The sequence below is a fragment of the Thunnus maccoyii genome, chromosome 7, assembly GCF_910596095.1.
Source record: "Thunnus maccoyii chromosome 7, fThuMac1.1, whole genome shotgun sequence".
In the NCBI taxonomy this organism is placed as follows: domain Eukaryota; kingdom Metazoa; phylum Chordata; class Actinopteri; order Scombriformes; family Scombridae; genus Thunnus; species Thunnus maccoyii.
This window is the reverse complement of record NC_056539.1, coordinates 27,315,869-27,326,559: the sequence shown is the minus strand read 5'-3', so window position 1 is coordinate 27,326,559 and position 10,691 is coordinate 27,315,869. Positions and strand designations below refer to the sequence as shown.

Sequence of the window (10,691 nt, the reverse complement as noted above, 5' to 3'; positions counted from 1 at the left end):
GTCAAGACATAAAAGGTGTTTACTTAAATCAACAGACAGACTTGCTGATAGCAACTTGACATCTATCCAAAACAAGCAAACAATTCCAAGAAGCCTCTGCAGAGGTGTGAGACAGACAGGCGGAGGAAGAGTCTGGCACAAGGCAACAGAAACAATTTGGCAAGTGAGTGGGGTAACCAGGCAGGTACATATGCTCTAAGGCAAAAAAGGTAATGAGGAACAAGTGTGAAGGGAGGAGTAGGGTCAGGTGATTGGCAAAGGCAGGAAACTATGGCTATGTTCACATTAAATGCTGAAGTGGCTCAAATCTGACTCTTTTTTGCATCCAAGTGACTCAGAAGTGTTAACAAACCAAATCTGATTTATTCATATTATGTGTATGATACATATCTGATGTCTCGCTATGCGACTGCTGTCAGAACGTTTTTTTTTTTTAACATCTCATTTCTTTGCACATGCGCATATTGCTTCTTGTCATCATTCAGTGTCGGCACCTCACAGCCCGGTAAAATAAACATGTCACCTTCTTGTTCTCATTCTCATCTTCATCATCTGGACTGTCATTTATTGACATTTATACTACCACACCCATGTCATCGATATTTATGATTTGACTGTCACACAAATTACATTATTGTTGTTACTTTTGTACAAATGCAGCTCACATTTCAGTTAAATATGTGCATGTGTGGTAGTTTAGGACCTCAACGATGCCAGATACATGTTACTTACAACCTAGAGATGTGCAGAGGGCCCAGTATTTGTATTTGTATTTGAATAAAAGTGGACAGAGGCTTAGAAATCCTGTTTTTGTTTTTATTACGCTTTTAATTTCAGAAAATTCAAGTTTTCCTGAATAAAATATCTTACAAAGAAGGCACCCAGACCAGGTCTTGAACTGGAGTCTCCCACATCATAGACAGCTGCACAAACTACTGAGCTAAAGCTTTTCTCCTTTCCTTACTACAGACAGACCTCTACCTATTTATACACCCATAACACGGAGACAGCACACCATGTAACGTGTAGGGAAGAATTTCAAAGGCAATTATTGCTTTGCGCTTTTCATTTATTTTTTACAACGTAACTTTGTGGAACCCATTTTTCTGGCATGCAGCATGTTTTTGTGGTGAAAAACAAGACAAATATTTGCAAAATTTTGATCAATGGCTATTTCACAGAACACAAAACACTTAAGTCAAATAAATCAAACTAACATGATTAAGAAGATACGCACAATGACCACTTGATTGATTTATTGATTTATCCAGACTTACTGTATGGGATTAAAATGATCTCATCTGTACTTGTGACTGTGATGGATTCACATGATGCAGATTCACACGAGAGGTTTCCTGAACAAGTATACAGTTCCACTGACGAATGTCTCATCCTGTGTATCGTCTCCGTCTGACTTACATGTATCTTTAATGTATCTGTCTTACTTTTTGATTCCTACGCCAGTCCAGAGTTCCTCCTCCTCCAGCAGGTGCAGCTCCCTCTCCAGAGCTTCGCTGGAGTCTTTAGAATCAGTTGTGTTGAGTCTTTGTCAGACAAATCAAGCTGGTTGAAGGAAAATAGAATAAAAGAGAATTGTTTGGTGGACTTTGCAACACCTGTAGTGACTTTATGTGGTGATCACATCAAGTTCTCTTCATACAGATCTGAAGCTAAACATAAGGAACTTGAAAATATGATTTTTCGTATAGAAAAAACAAGTACAGTAACACAAAGCCTGATGGGAACTGTAGCTGGTTACCTAGTTTAGTGACGTGGCACAACTCCCTGAAAACACTGAATGGCACAACTCCCTAGGTTGCAGAGCACCGATCATCGCCACCACATCAAACATATAGGAGAGGATGAGGAGAGAGGGAAAGTGTAAAAAGGGAGAATAGAAAGAAGATTGGAGCAGGAAAAACCCCAAAAAGAAAAGAGAAAGAGAGTTGATGAGTTTCCAGACAACACCATGATCAGGGTTAGACTATTTTTAACAAACAGTTGAAGGTTTCTTCCTGAAACACAGTAAGGAGGGAATTTTTCAAATTTTAAGATGATATGTGCATTTCTGTACCAACTTGTGCAGGCAGATTAATTAATATTCAGACTGAGTATTAGGTATCACTCAGTTATTCAGTCTCATTTTGTCCTTTGGTTAGTCATTTTCTGTGAGGGCAGTATTATTTTCTTTATAACCAATCACTAATTTCTGCAGTTCACCCGTGTTTTCTCTTTATTATTAGTATAACTTGTCTTGTCATTTTGTAAAGTCTTCTGTAAAAAGCCATACTTAACAGTTAGAAAGTGAAAAGGATGGTTATTATATTAATTATTAGCTAAGACTCATCACACTCTTGTATAACCTCAGACTTTTTGTTCTTTACACATTATAGTCATTTGGTACTGGAGTGATTATTAGCATTTCATTATCAGTGCTGGATGAATTGCAGGAGGGTTTTAAGTTTGCAGTCTTGCTACTTTAGTTAACTGTCCAGGCCCACAAGCACCATCCAAAACCTTCCTCACAAATCCCACTGAAGTTGGATCACATGAAATTTCCCATCAGATTTGGTCCTTGTTATTATTATTAAATCTTTATCTTTATTTTCCAAGCCCGCCCTGATTAGAGAACATACAGAAAATAAAAACAGACAACAAGATCTGCAGCAAACATACAAACAACGACAACATTCAAAGACATTGAACAAAAGACATCACCATCATTCACAGATGTTTGAAATGTATGTAAGGGATCAGCTCTTCTATTTTAACAAGCTTTTGCAAATTGTTCCACTTGTGCGGAGTGAAATATTACAATATATATATTATATCGTATAAATGTCAACTTTCCAACTATAGTACTAACCTGATGTTCTTCAAGAATCCAAATAATCCTGGGATCTAGTGTGGTGTGAATGTGATCTATAATTGAGAAGACATGAAATATATACGCAGGAAGTTTGCCCAGTAGTGCTGTGTTGTTTCCTTCTTACTGCCAACGATTGCCACCCAACTTTCTCATATAATATACAAGGATGTGTTCAAAAACCATCTCCAGTTATGAATCTAAGAGCTGAATGATAAACTGCATCTAGAGATTTAAGTGTAGAGGCAGGAGTGTGCATATAAATTGTATCGCCATAGCTGAAAAAGGTTGATTGAACAATTTGTTTTCTGCAGTTCTGGGTAAAACATATTTTATTTCTGTAAAAGAATGCCAGTTTTGCTTTTAGTGACTTAGTTATATGCTTTTTTTGAAGCACAGCTTATCATCAGTCCAGAAACCAAGATATTTGTAAGAGGATACTCTTTTCAATTTGTATGATGTTGAGATCCCGTTGAAGACATGATATTCATATTCAAATATCTGAATCTCCCCATCCTGAGCTTTAGCTGATCTTCCCAGTGGCTGTAGGCTCTTTCACACACAGTAAATCAAGTCTCTTTTCTCATCTTTTTCTTTTCTCATCCTTTTCCTTCTGTCACAAATGCACAAACACACAAAAACACACTTGTTCTCTCTCTTTGTAATGGTCTTTTTCTGTCACACTCTTACTTGCACTCGGCCTTGGCTGTCTCTTCTTGTGATTCAACAATATGAATCACAATCAAAACATTTAACTTAACTTTATCATGTCAGTTCATAAATGTCTTCGCCTCAGTGTGAATCCAACATTAATATGAGAGAAATTTTCCCAGAGGCGCTGTGGCTTAGTTGGTTAAAGCGCCTGTCTAGTAAACAGGAGATCCTGGGTTCAAATCCCAGCAGTGCCTGATCATTGTAGAGTTACTTACACAGTGTTTTACTTTCTTTGTTTCTCCATTTTGGGGGAGTGTTTAGGGTACTTGCTTGGTGACCATTTTTATTTTTTCTGAATATTTTTGCCTTATTTTCAACTGAAGCAATGATATGAATCACAATTAAGACAATAAACTTAACTTTATCATATCAGTTCATAAAGCCCTTTGCCTCAGTGTGAATTCACCTTTAATATGAGAAGCAATTTAACCAGAGGCGCTGTGGCTTAGTTGGTTAAAGCGCCTGTCTAGTAAACAGGAGATCCTGGGTTCAAATCCCAGCAGTGCCTGGTATTTGTGGGGTTACTACTATTTGTGGGGTTATTATCTTTCTATTACTTTCTTTGAAGCATTATTTCTCCATCTTATCCTGGGGTACTTCCTTGGTTACCATTTTTATTCAAAATATTTTTACCTTATTTTCAACTGAAGCAACAATATGAATCACAATCAAGACAATAAACATAACTTTATCATATCAATTCATAAATCTCTTTGCCTCAGTGTGTCTGCACCTTTAATATGAGAATAGCTTTTATCAGAGGCGCTGTGGCTTGGTTGGTTAAAGCGCCTGTCTAGTAAACAGGAGATCCTGGGTTCAAATCCCAGCAGTGCCTGCATCACAAGGAAATTGTCTGCTAGAAAGTACAGACCAATGTCTCTTCAAATTCAACTTGAGCAAAATGCTTTCCAGTACCCTGAAACTTTATATGGATCCTTTATTAAAATACACAAGGAGGAACTCTCTAAACCTTCTTCTGGTATCTATGCAGCGATCAGTGCTTGATGGTTGTGAGGTTACTTCCACAGTAATTAACTTCCTGTTACTGTCTTCTACATCTTATCCAGAGGTATTTGCTTGGTGATCATTTGTCTTTAAAATATTTTTTCCACATTTTCAACCAAGGCAACAAAATTGGATCGCAATCAAGACAATAAACATAACTTTTTCATATCAGTTCATAAATCTCTTCGCTTCATTGTGAATCCACCATTAATATGAGAGAAATGTTCTCAGAGGTGCTGTGGCTTAGTTGGTTAAAGCGCCTGTCTAGTAAACAGGAGATCCTGGGTTCAAATCCCAGCAGTGCCTGATGGTTGTGAGGTTACTTCCATAGTAATTGCCCTGCTGTTACTATCTTTAAAGCATTATTCCTACATCTTATCCAGGGGTACTTGCTTGTTGATAATTTTTCTTTCAAATATTTTTGCCTCATTTTCAACTGAAGCAACAATATTGGATCACAATCAAGACAATAAACATAACTTTATCATATCAGTTCATAAATTAACTCATCTCAGTGTGAATCCACCTTTAATATGAAAGAACATGTTCATAGTGGCGCTGTGGCTTAGTTGGTTAAAGCGCCTGTCTAGTAAACAGGAGATCCTGGGTTCAAATCCCAGCAGTGCCTTCTTATACTTTGTGTTAAATCCACCACCAACATGCTTCTTTGTGACCCTTTAACTTAAAATACTTAGCTTCATCTACACCTGAGCAATTTAAATCATATGATGAATCCTGGCTTTTAAGTCACTTGCATAGATCCACAGTAAAAATACAATTTTTTTCAAGTTTCAGTCTGTCACAACTCTTCTTGTTGTTCATTTCACGTCAACTGCAGTTACAGAGGTTTAAAAATATTCCCACTGCAGTCTTCACCAGCATGCTGTACATTGCTCAACAAGTCTTAAGACGTAAAAAAAGATGGTTAAAATATCTGTCGAGTGAACAGGAGATCCTGGGTTCAATTTGCAGCAGTGCTTGATTAACAGGGAAACTACAGAATGATGTGTCTTCAAATTCAACTTTAGTCAGCAGTAATGTAAAATATACATTATTCGCTTCAGTGCTTCTGGCAGAGAAATGAAATTTCTATCACTTTAATGCAGGCAAAAGAATGTTACCAAAAGCCAAACCACCGCAACTTTCTGCAGCAACTTACTTTTATTAATTTCATGGCCACTCTGAATGCTCAATTCTGATTGGCTGCCAGATGTTCTTTAATTTCTGTTAAATGAACAGCATAACTGGACTCCTGAGGCAGGTGATAGTTGTTCAAAAGTAATGCACCAGTATTAACACTCCAGGCTTCTATGACAGAAATAGTTCAGGCTTCAGCAGTTTAGCTAAAGAGCTAAAAGTTATATAAATAGCCCAATAAGAACTGCACAAATTTAATATCAAACCTGTTTGATATTTGGGAGAATCTGAGGGGAGGAAAAGTAAGAGTTTTGGCAGACTACCAGCTATGGCGAAGCTGGTAGTCTGCAAGTTTGAGAGACAGTGAAGGAGACAGCCAAAGCCCAAAATGCTTAGTAAAATTTGAAGAGTGCAGGTAAGAGTGTAACAGAGAAGGACAATTATAAAGAGAGAGAACAAGTGCATTTTTGTGTGTTTGCGCATTTGTGGCAGAAGAATAGGATGAGAAAAGAAAAGGATGGGAAAAGAGATTTGATCTACTGTGTATGAAAGAGCAAGATGCAAATGTAGCCTACAGCCACTGGGAAGATCGACTAATATCTGTAATTTAATGACTTATGACAGTTTGTTGGCAGGTGGCCATTTTATTATGCATACAGTATACTGAAGAAAAATTAGACTACCCTCCCTTTTCTGCCCTGCACACCTCGCCCCACTTTTGCACAGTCCCTAACAAACATCCAAAACTGCAAATACAAGACGTAAAATGTGAAAAAAACAAAACAAACACAACTTGATGTTCCTTTTAAGTAACATGAAAACACAACTGATCATTTCAAAGTTTGCTGCACAGTTGTCAAAAAATGTGACCGCATCCTCTGTGATCACACTCTCTGTGAGACTTCACAACCATCCTCACATCATCGACAGTTCTGGCTGAGTCTGACATGTTGAGAAACTTCAAACCTGTTAAAAGGGAAGAGACACAGTGTACCCTGAATCCCTGGATTTAAAATTTCAGCATCATCCACTTCTCCTCTGTCCATCCGTATGCCCAGTATGTTCCAAACAATCATTGTTTCACCAGTATATCTGTACTTCTCTGCTTCACTGAAGAGAATGATAGTGTCATACAGAAGCTGTATATTTAGCTATATGTTGGCATCATGCAGATTGACAGTGGAGAAGTGGATTATGCTGCAGAAGTGGTTTGAGAAGTTTCAGTGGATCCATCGAAACTGACTGAATTCAAACAAAGATAGGTTCACAATTTTTTCAAGTGTGTCTTGAAGCAATAGTCAGGCACCCAAATAAACACTGAAACAGGTTTTGCTTGCTGTAATCATTCCTCCTGTTCATATTCATTATTAGCAGATCCCTTCTCAATGCACCTTCAATGTAAGTGATGGGGGGCAAAATCCACAGTCCTTGTTTTGTGCAAAAATGTATTTAAAGCCTCATAAAAGCTTCAGATAAACTTTTAAATACATTTTTGCACAAAACAGAGGTTGTGGATGTTATCCTCAATCACTTACATTGAAAGTGCATTTGGAGAAAATCTTCTAAAGGTCAGTATGAACAGGAGGAATGTAAACAAATTACAGCGAAAAAAAATGGTTTCAATGTTCATATGGGCAACTGAATATTGTTTTATGACAGACTTGAAAAATTGTGAACGTGACCTTTAATTTAACATGAGAAGATCAAATTTCTCACAGGCGCTGTGGCTTAGTTGGTTAAAGTGCCTGTCTAGTAAACAGGAGATCCTGGGTTCAAATCCCAGCAGTGCCTTTGAATTGTTACTTCTTTTATCCAGGGATACTTGGTGACTATCTTTTTTCAAAATATTTTTGCCTTATTTTGTACTGTAGCAACAATATGGATCAATGCAATCGAGACATAAACACAACTTTATTATATCAGTTCATAAAGTTGTTCGCCTCAGTGTATCTGCACCTTGAACATGAGAAAAGCTTCTTTCAGAGGTGCTGTGGCTTAGTTGGTTAAAGCGCCTGTCTAGTAAACAGGAGATCCTGGGTTCAAATCCCAGCAGTGCCTGATCATTGTAGAGCTACTTACACATTATTTTACTTTCTTTGAAGCATTATTTCTCCATCTTATCCAGGGGTACTTGCTTGGTAAACATTTTTTAAAAAAATATTTTTGCCTCATTTTCAACCAAAGCAACAATATTGGATCACAATCAAGACAATAAACATAACTTTATCATGTCAATTCATAAATCTTTTCACCTCAGTGTGAATTAGGGATGTGCAGAGGGTCCAGTATTTGTATTTGTATCTGTATTTGTTGAGGCAGCAAAATGATTGTATTTGTATTTGTATTCGAATAAAAGTGGAAAGAGGCTTAAAAATCCCGTTTTTGTTTTTATTACGCTTTGAATTTTAGAAAATTAAAGCATTATAATAAATGTTCATGAATAAACTACCTTAAGAAGGAAATCCCCACAGTGGGTCTCGAACTTCAGTCTCCCAGATCATAGACAACTGCACTGACTACTGAGCTAAACCATTACTCATCAACTCATTGCACACAGACCTGTACCTATTTATACACCCATAGCACAGAGACAGCACACCCCGTAATGTGTGGGGAAAAACTTCAAAGGTGATTCTTGCTTTGCACTTTTCATTTATTTCCTATTTTTTACAACCTAACTTTGTGGAAAGGTGAAGGGGAACAACAGGTTATGGAGAGTCCCTTGGGAGCACTTTGCATGTGTCAGTAGCTCAGCTTTATCTCTGGTGAACACCCCCAACTCTGGGAGTGATGTCCAAATTAGGAAATGTGCATCATGTAGCAGGTGGATGTAACCCCCCTCATTGAGACCTGCTGATAGACGTAACAGTGGAGCAGAAGAGAGAGACTGAAATAGCGATGTAACCGACCTGCATACTGGTATTTGACTCTTTTTTTTTTTTTCGAAAACAAATACTTTTGAAAGTACCTGTATGAAATACTATTTGTGCTTTTCCAAATAATGTTTTTGTCTTCAGGCACATCTCTAGTGTGAATCAACCTTTAATATGAGCTGACTTTTCCAGAGGCGCTGTGGCTTAGTTGGTTAAAGCGCCTGTCTAGTAAACAGGAGATCCTGGGTTCAAATCCCAGCAGTGCCTGCATCACAAGGAAATTGTCTGCTAGAAACTACAGAACAATGTCTCTTCAAATTCAACTTGAGCAAAATTCTTTCCAGTACCCTTAAACTTTATAAGGATCCTTTATTAAAGTACACAAGGAGAAACTCTCTAAACCTTCTTCTGGTATCAATGCAGCGATCAGTGCCTGATGGTTGTGAGATTACATCCACAGTAATTGCATTCATGTTACTGTCTTTGAAGCATTATTTCTCCATCTTATCCAGGGGTACTTACTTGGAGACCATTATTCTTTCACATATTTTTGCCTCATTTTCAATTGAAGCAAAAATATTGAATCACAATCAAGACAATAAACATAACTTTTTCATATCAGTTCATAAATCCCTTTGCCTCAGAGTGAATTCACCTTTAGTATGAGAGAAGCTTTCACCAGAGGCGCTGTGGCTTAGTTGGTTAAAGCGCCTGTCTTGTAAACAGGAGATCCTGGGTTCAAATCCCAGCAGTGCCTGCATCTCCTGGAAATTATAAAACAGTTTCACTTCAAATTCAAGTTCAATGTGACTACTTTACAATACACTGAAACTTTATGAGTACACAAGAAGAGACTCTCTTAATCTGCTTATTGGTCTCACTACAGCGATCAGTATGATGTTGATTTTGGTAAATGTCTTGCTCAACAAACCTTTGGACAGTATCTCAAAGTGTGATATGCTGTTGCTTAGTGGTTAAATTGCCTGTCTTGTAAACAAAGATCCTACGTTCAAATCCCAGCAGTACCTTATGCTTGTGGGCTTACTTTCATGGTGATTATCTTTCTGTTACTTTCTTTGAAGCATTATTTCTCCATCTTATCTCAGGGTACTTGCTTGATGACCATTTTTATCCAAAATATTTTTGCCTTTTTTCAACTGAAGCAATGATATGAATCACAATCAAGACAATAAACATAACTTTATCATATCAGTTCATAAATCTCTTCACCTCAGTGTGAATTCACCTTTAATATGAGAGGACATTTAACCAGAGGCGCTGTGGCTTAGTTGGTTAAAGTGCCTGTCTAGTAAACAGGAGATCCTGGGTTCAAATCCCAGCAGTGCCTTCTTGTTATCCTTTATATTTAATCCACCACCAACATGCTTCTTTGTGACCCTTTAATTTAAATTTATTTAGCTTCATCTACACCCGACAATATATTTGTGTTGACTGAAATCAAATGATGAATCCTGGCTTTTAAGTCAATTGCAAAGATTCTCATTAAAAATACAATTTTTTCAAGTTTCAGTCTGTCACAACTCTTCTTGTTGTTCATTTCACCTCAGCTGCAGTTACAGAGGCTTAAAAATATTCCCACTACAGTCTTCACCAACAAGTCTTAAGACAGCAGCTGCAAGTGGGAAGGATTGTGCTGTAGCTTAGAGGTTAAAACATCTGCCCAGTGAACAAGAGGTCCTGGACTCCAATTGCAGCAGTGCCTGATTAACAGAGATATTATCTCCTAAAAACTACAGAATAATGTGTGTTCAACTTAAGCGAAATACTTTCCAGTACCCTAAAACTCCACAAAAGGAGAGACACTAAACCTTCTTCTTTGTCTCAGTGCAGTGATCAGTATCATGGTAGTTTTGGTGAATGACTTGCTCAACGAAACTTAGGACAGCATTCAGAGGTAGAGCTGGTGGTGCTGTGGCTTAGTGGTTAAAGTGCTTGTCTTGTAAACAGAAGATCCTGGGTTTAAATCCTAGCAGTGCCTGCATCACAGGGAAACTGTCTCCTAGAAACTACAGAGCAAGGTCTCTTCAAATTCAACTTGAGCAAAATTCTTTCCAATACCCTTAAACTTTATAAGG

At 37.6% G+C, this 10,691-nt stretch overlaps 10 non-coding genes across 10 annotated transcripts; all 10 read left to right on the top strand.

The window, feature by feature from the left end:
• Positions 1-3,700: 3,700 nt before the first annotated feature.
• On the top strand, positions 3,701-3,774 carry trnat-agu. The gene has a single exon. It is a non-coding gene; the product is annotated as a tRNA-Thr (tRNA).
• A 240-nt stretch (positions 3,775-4,014) lies between these two features.
• Positions 4,015-4,088, top strand: trnat-agu. Its single transcript has one exon. It is a non-coding gene; the product is annotated as a tRNA-Thr (tRNA).
• A 253-nt stretch (positions 4,089-4,341) lies between these two features.
• trnat-agu lies at positions 4,342-4,415 on the top strand. The gene has a single exon. It is a non-coding gene; the product is annotated as a tRNA-Thr (tRNA).
• A 402-nt stretch (positions 4,416-4,817) lies between these two features.
• trnat-agu lies at positions 4,818-4,891 on the top strand. Its single transcript has one exon. It is a non-coding gene; the product is annotated as a tRNA-Thr (tRNA).
• A 248-nt stretch (positions 4,892-5,139) lies between these two features.
• Positions 5,140-5,213, top strand: trnat-agu. The gene has a single exon. It is a non-coding gene; the product is annotated as a tRNA-Thr (tRNA).
• Positions 5,214-7,439: 2,226 nt separating this feature from the next.
• On the top strand, positions 7,440-7,513 carry trnat-agu. The gene has a single exon. It is a non-coding gene; the product is annotated as a tRNA-Thr (tRNA).
• A 193-nt stretch (positions 7,514-7,706) lies between these two features.
• trnat-agu lies at positions 7,707-7,780 on the top strand. The gene has a single exon. It is a non-coding gene; the product is annotated as a tRNA-Thr (tRNA).
• A 1,008-nt stretch (positions 7,781-8,788) lies between these two features.
• On the top strand, positions 8,789-8,862 carry trnat-agu. The gene has a single exon. It is a non-coding gene; the product is annotated as a tRNA-Thr (tRNA).
• A 416-nt stretch (positions 8,863-9,278) lies between these two features.
• On the top strand, positions 9,279-9,352 carry trnat-ugu. Its single transcript has one exon. It is a non-coding gene; the product is annotated as a tRNA-Thr (tRNA).
• A 517-nt stretch (positions 9,353-9,869) lies between these two features.
• Positions 9,870-9,943, top strand: trnat-agu. The gene has a single exon. It is a non-coding gene; the product is annotated as a tRNA-Thr (tRNA).
• The last annotated feature ends 748 nt before the right edge of the window (positions 9,944-10,691 follow it).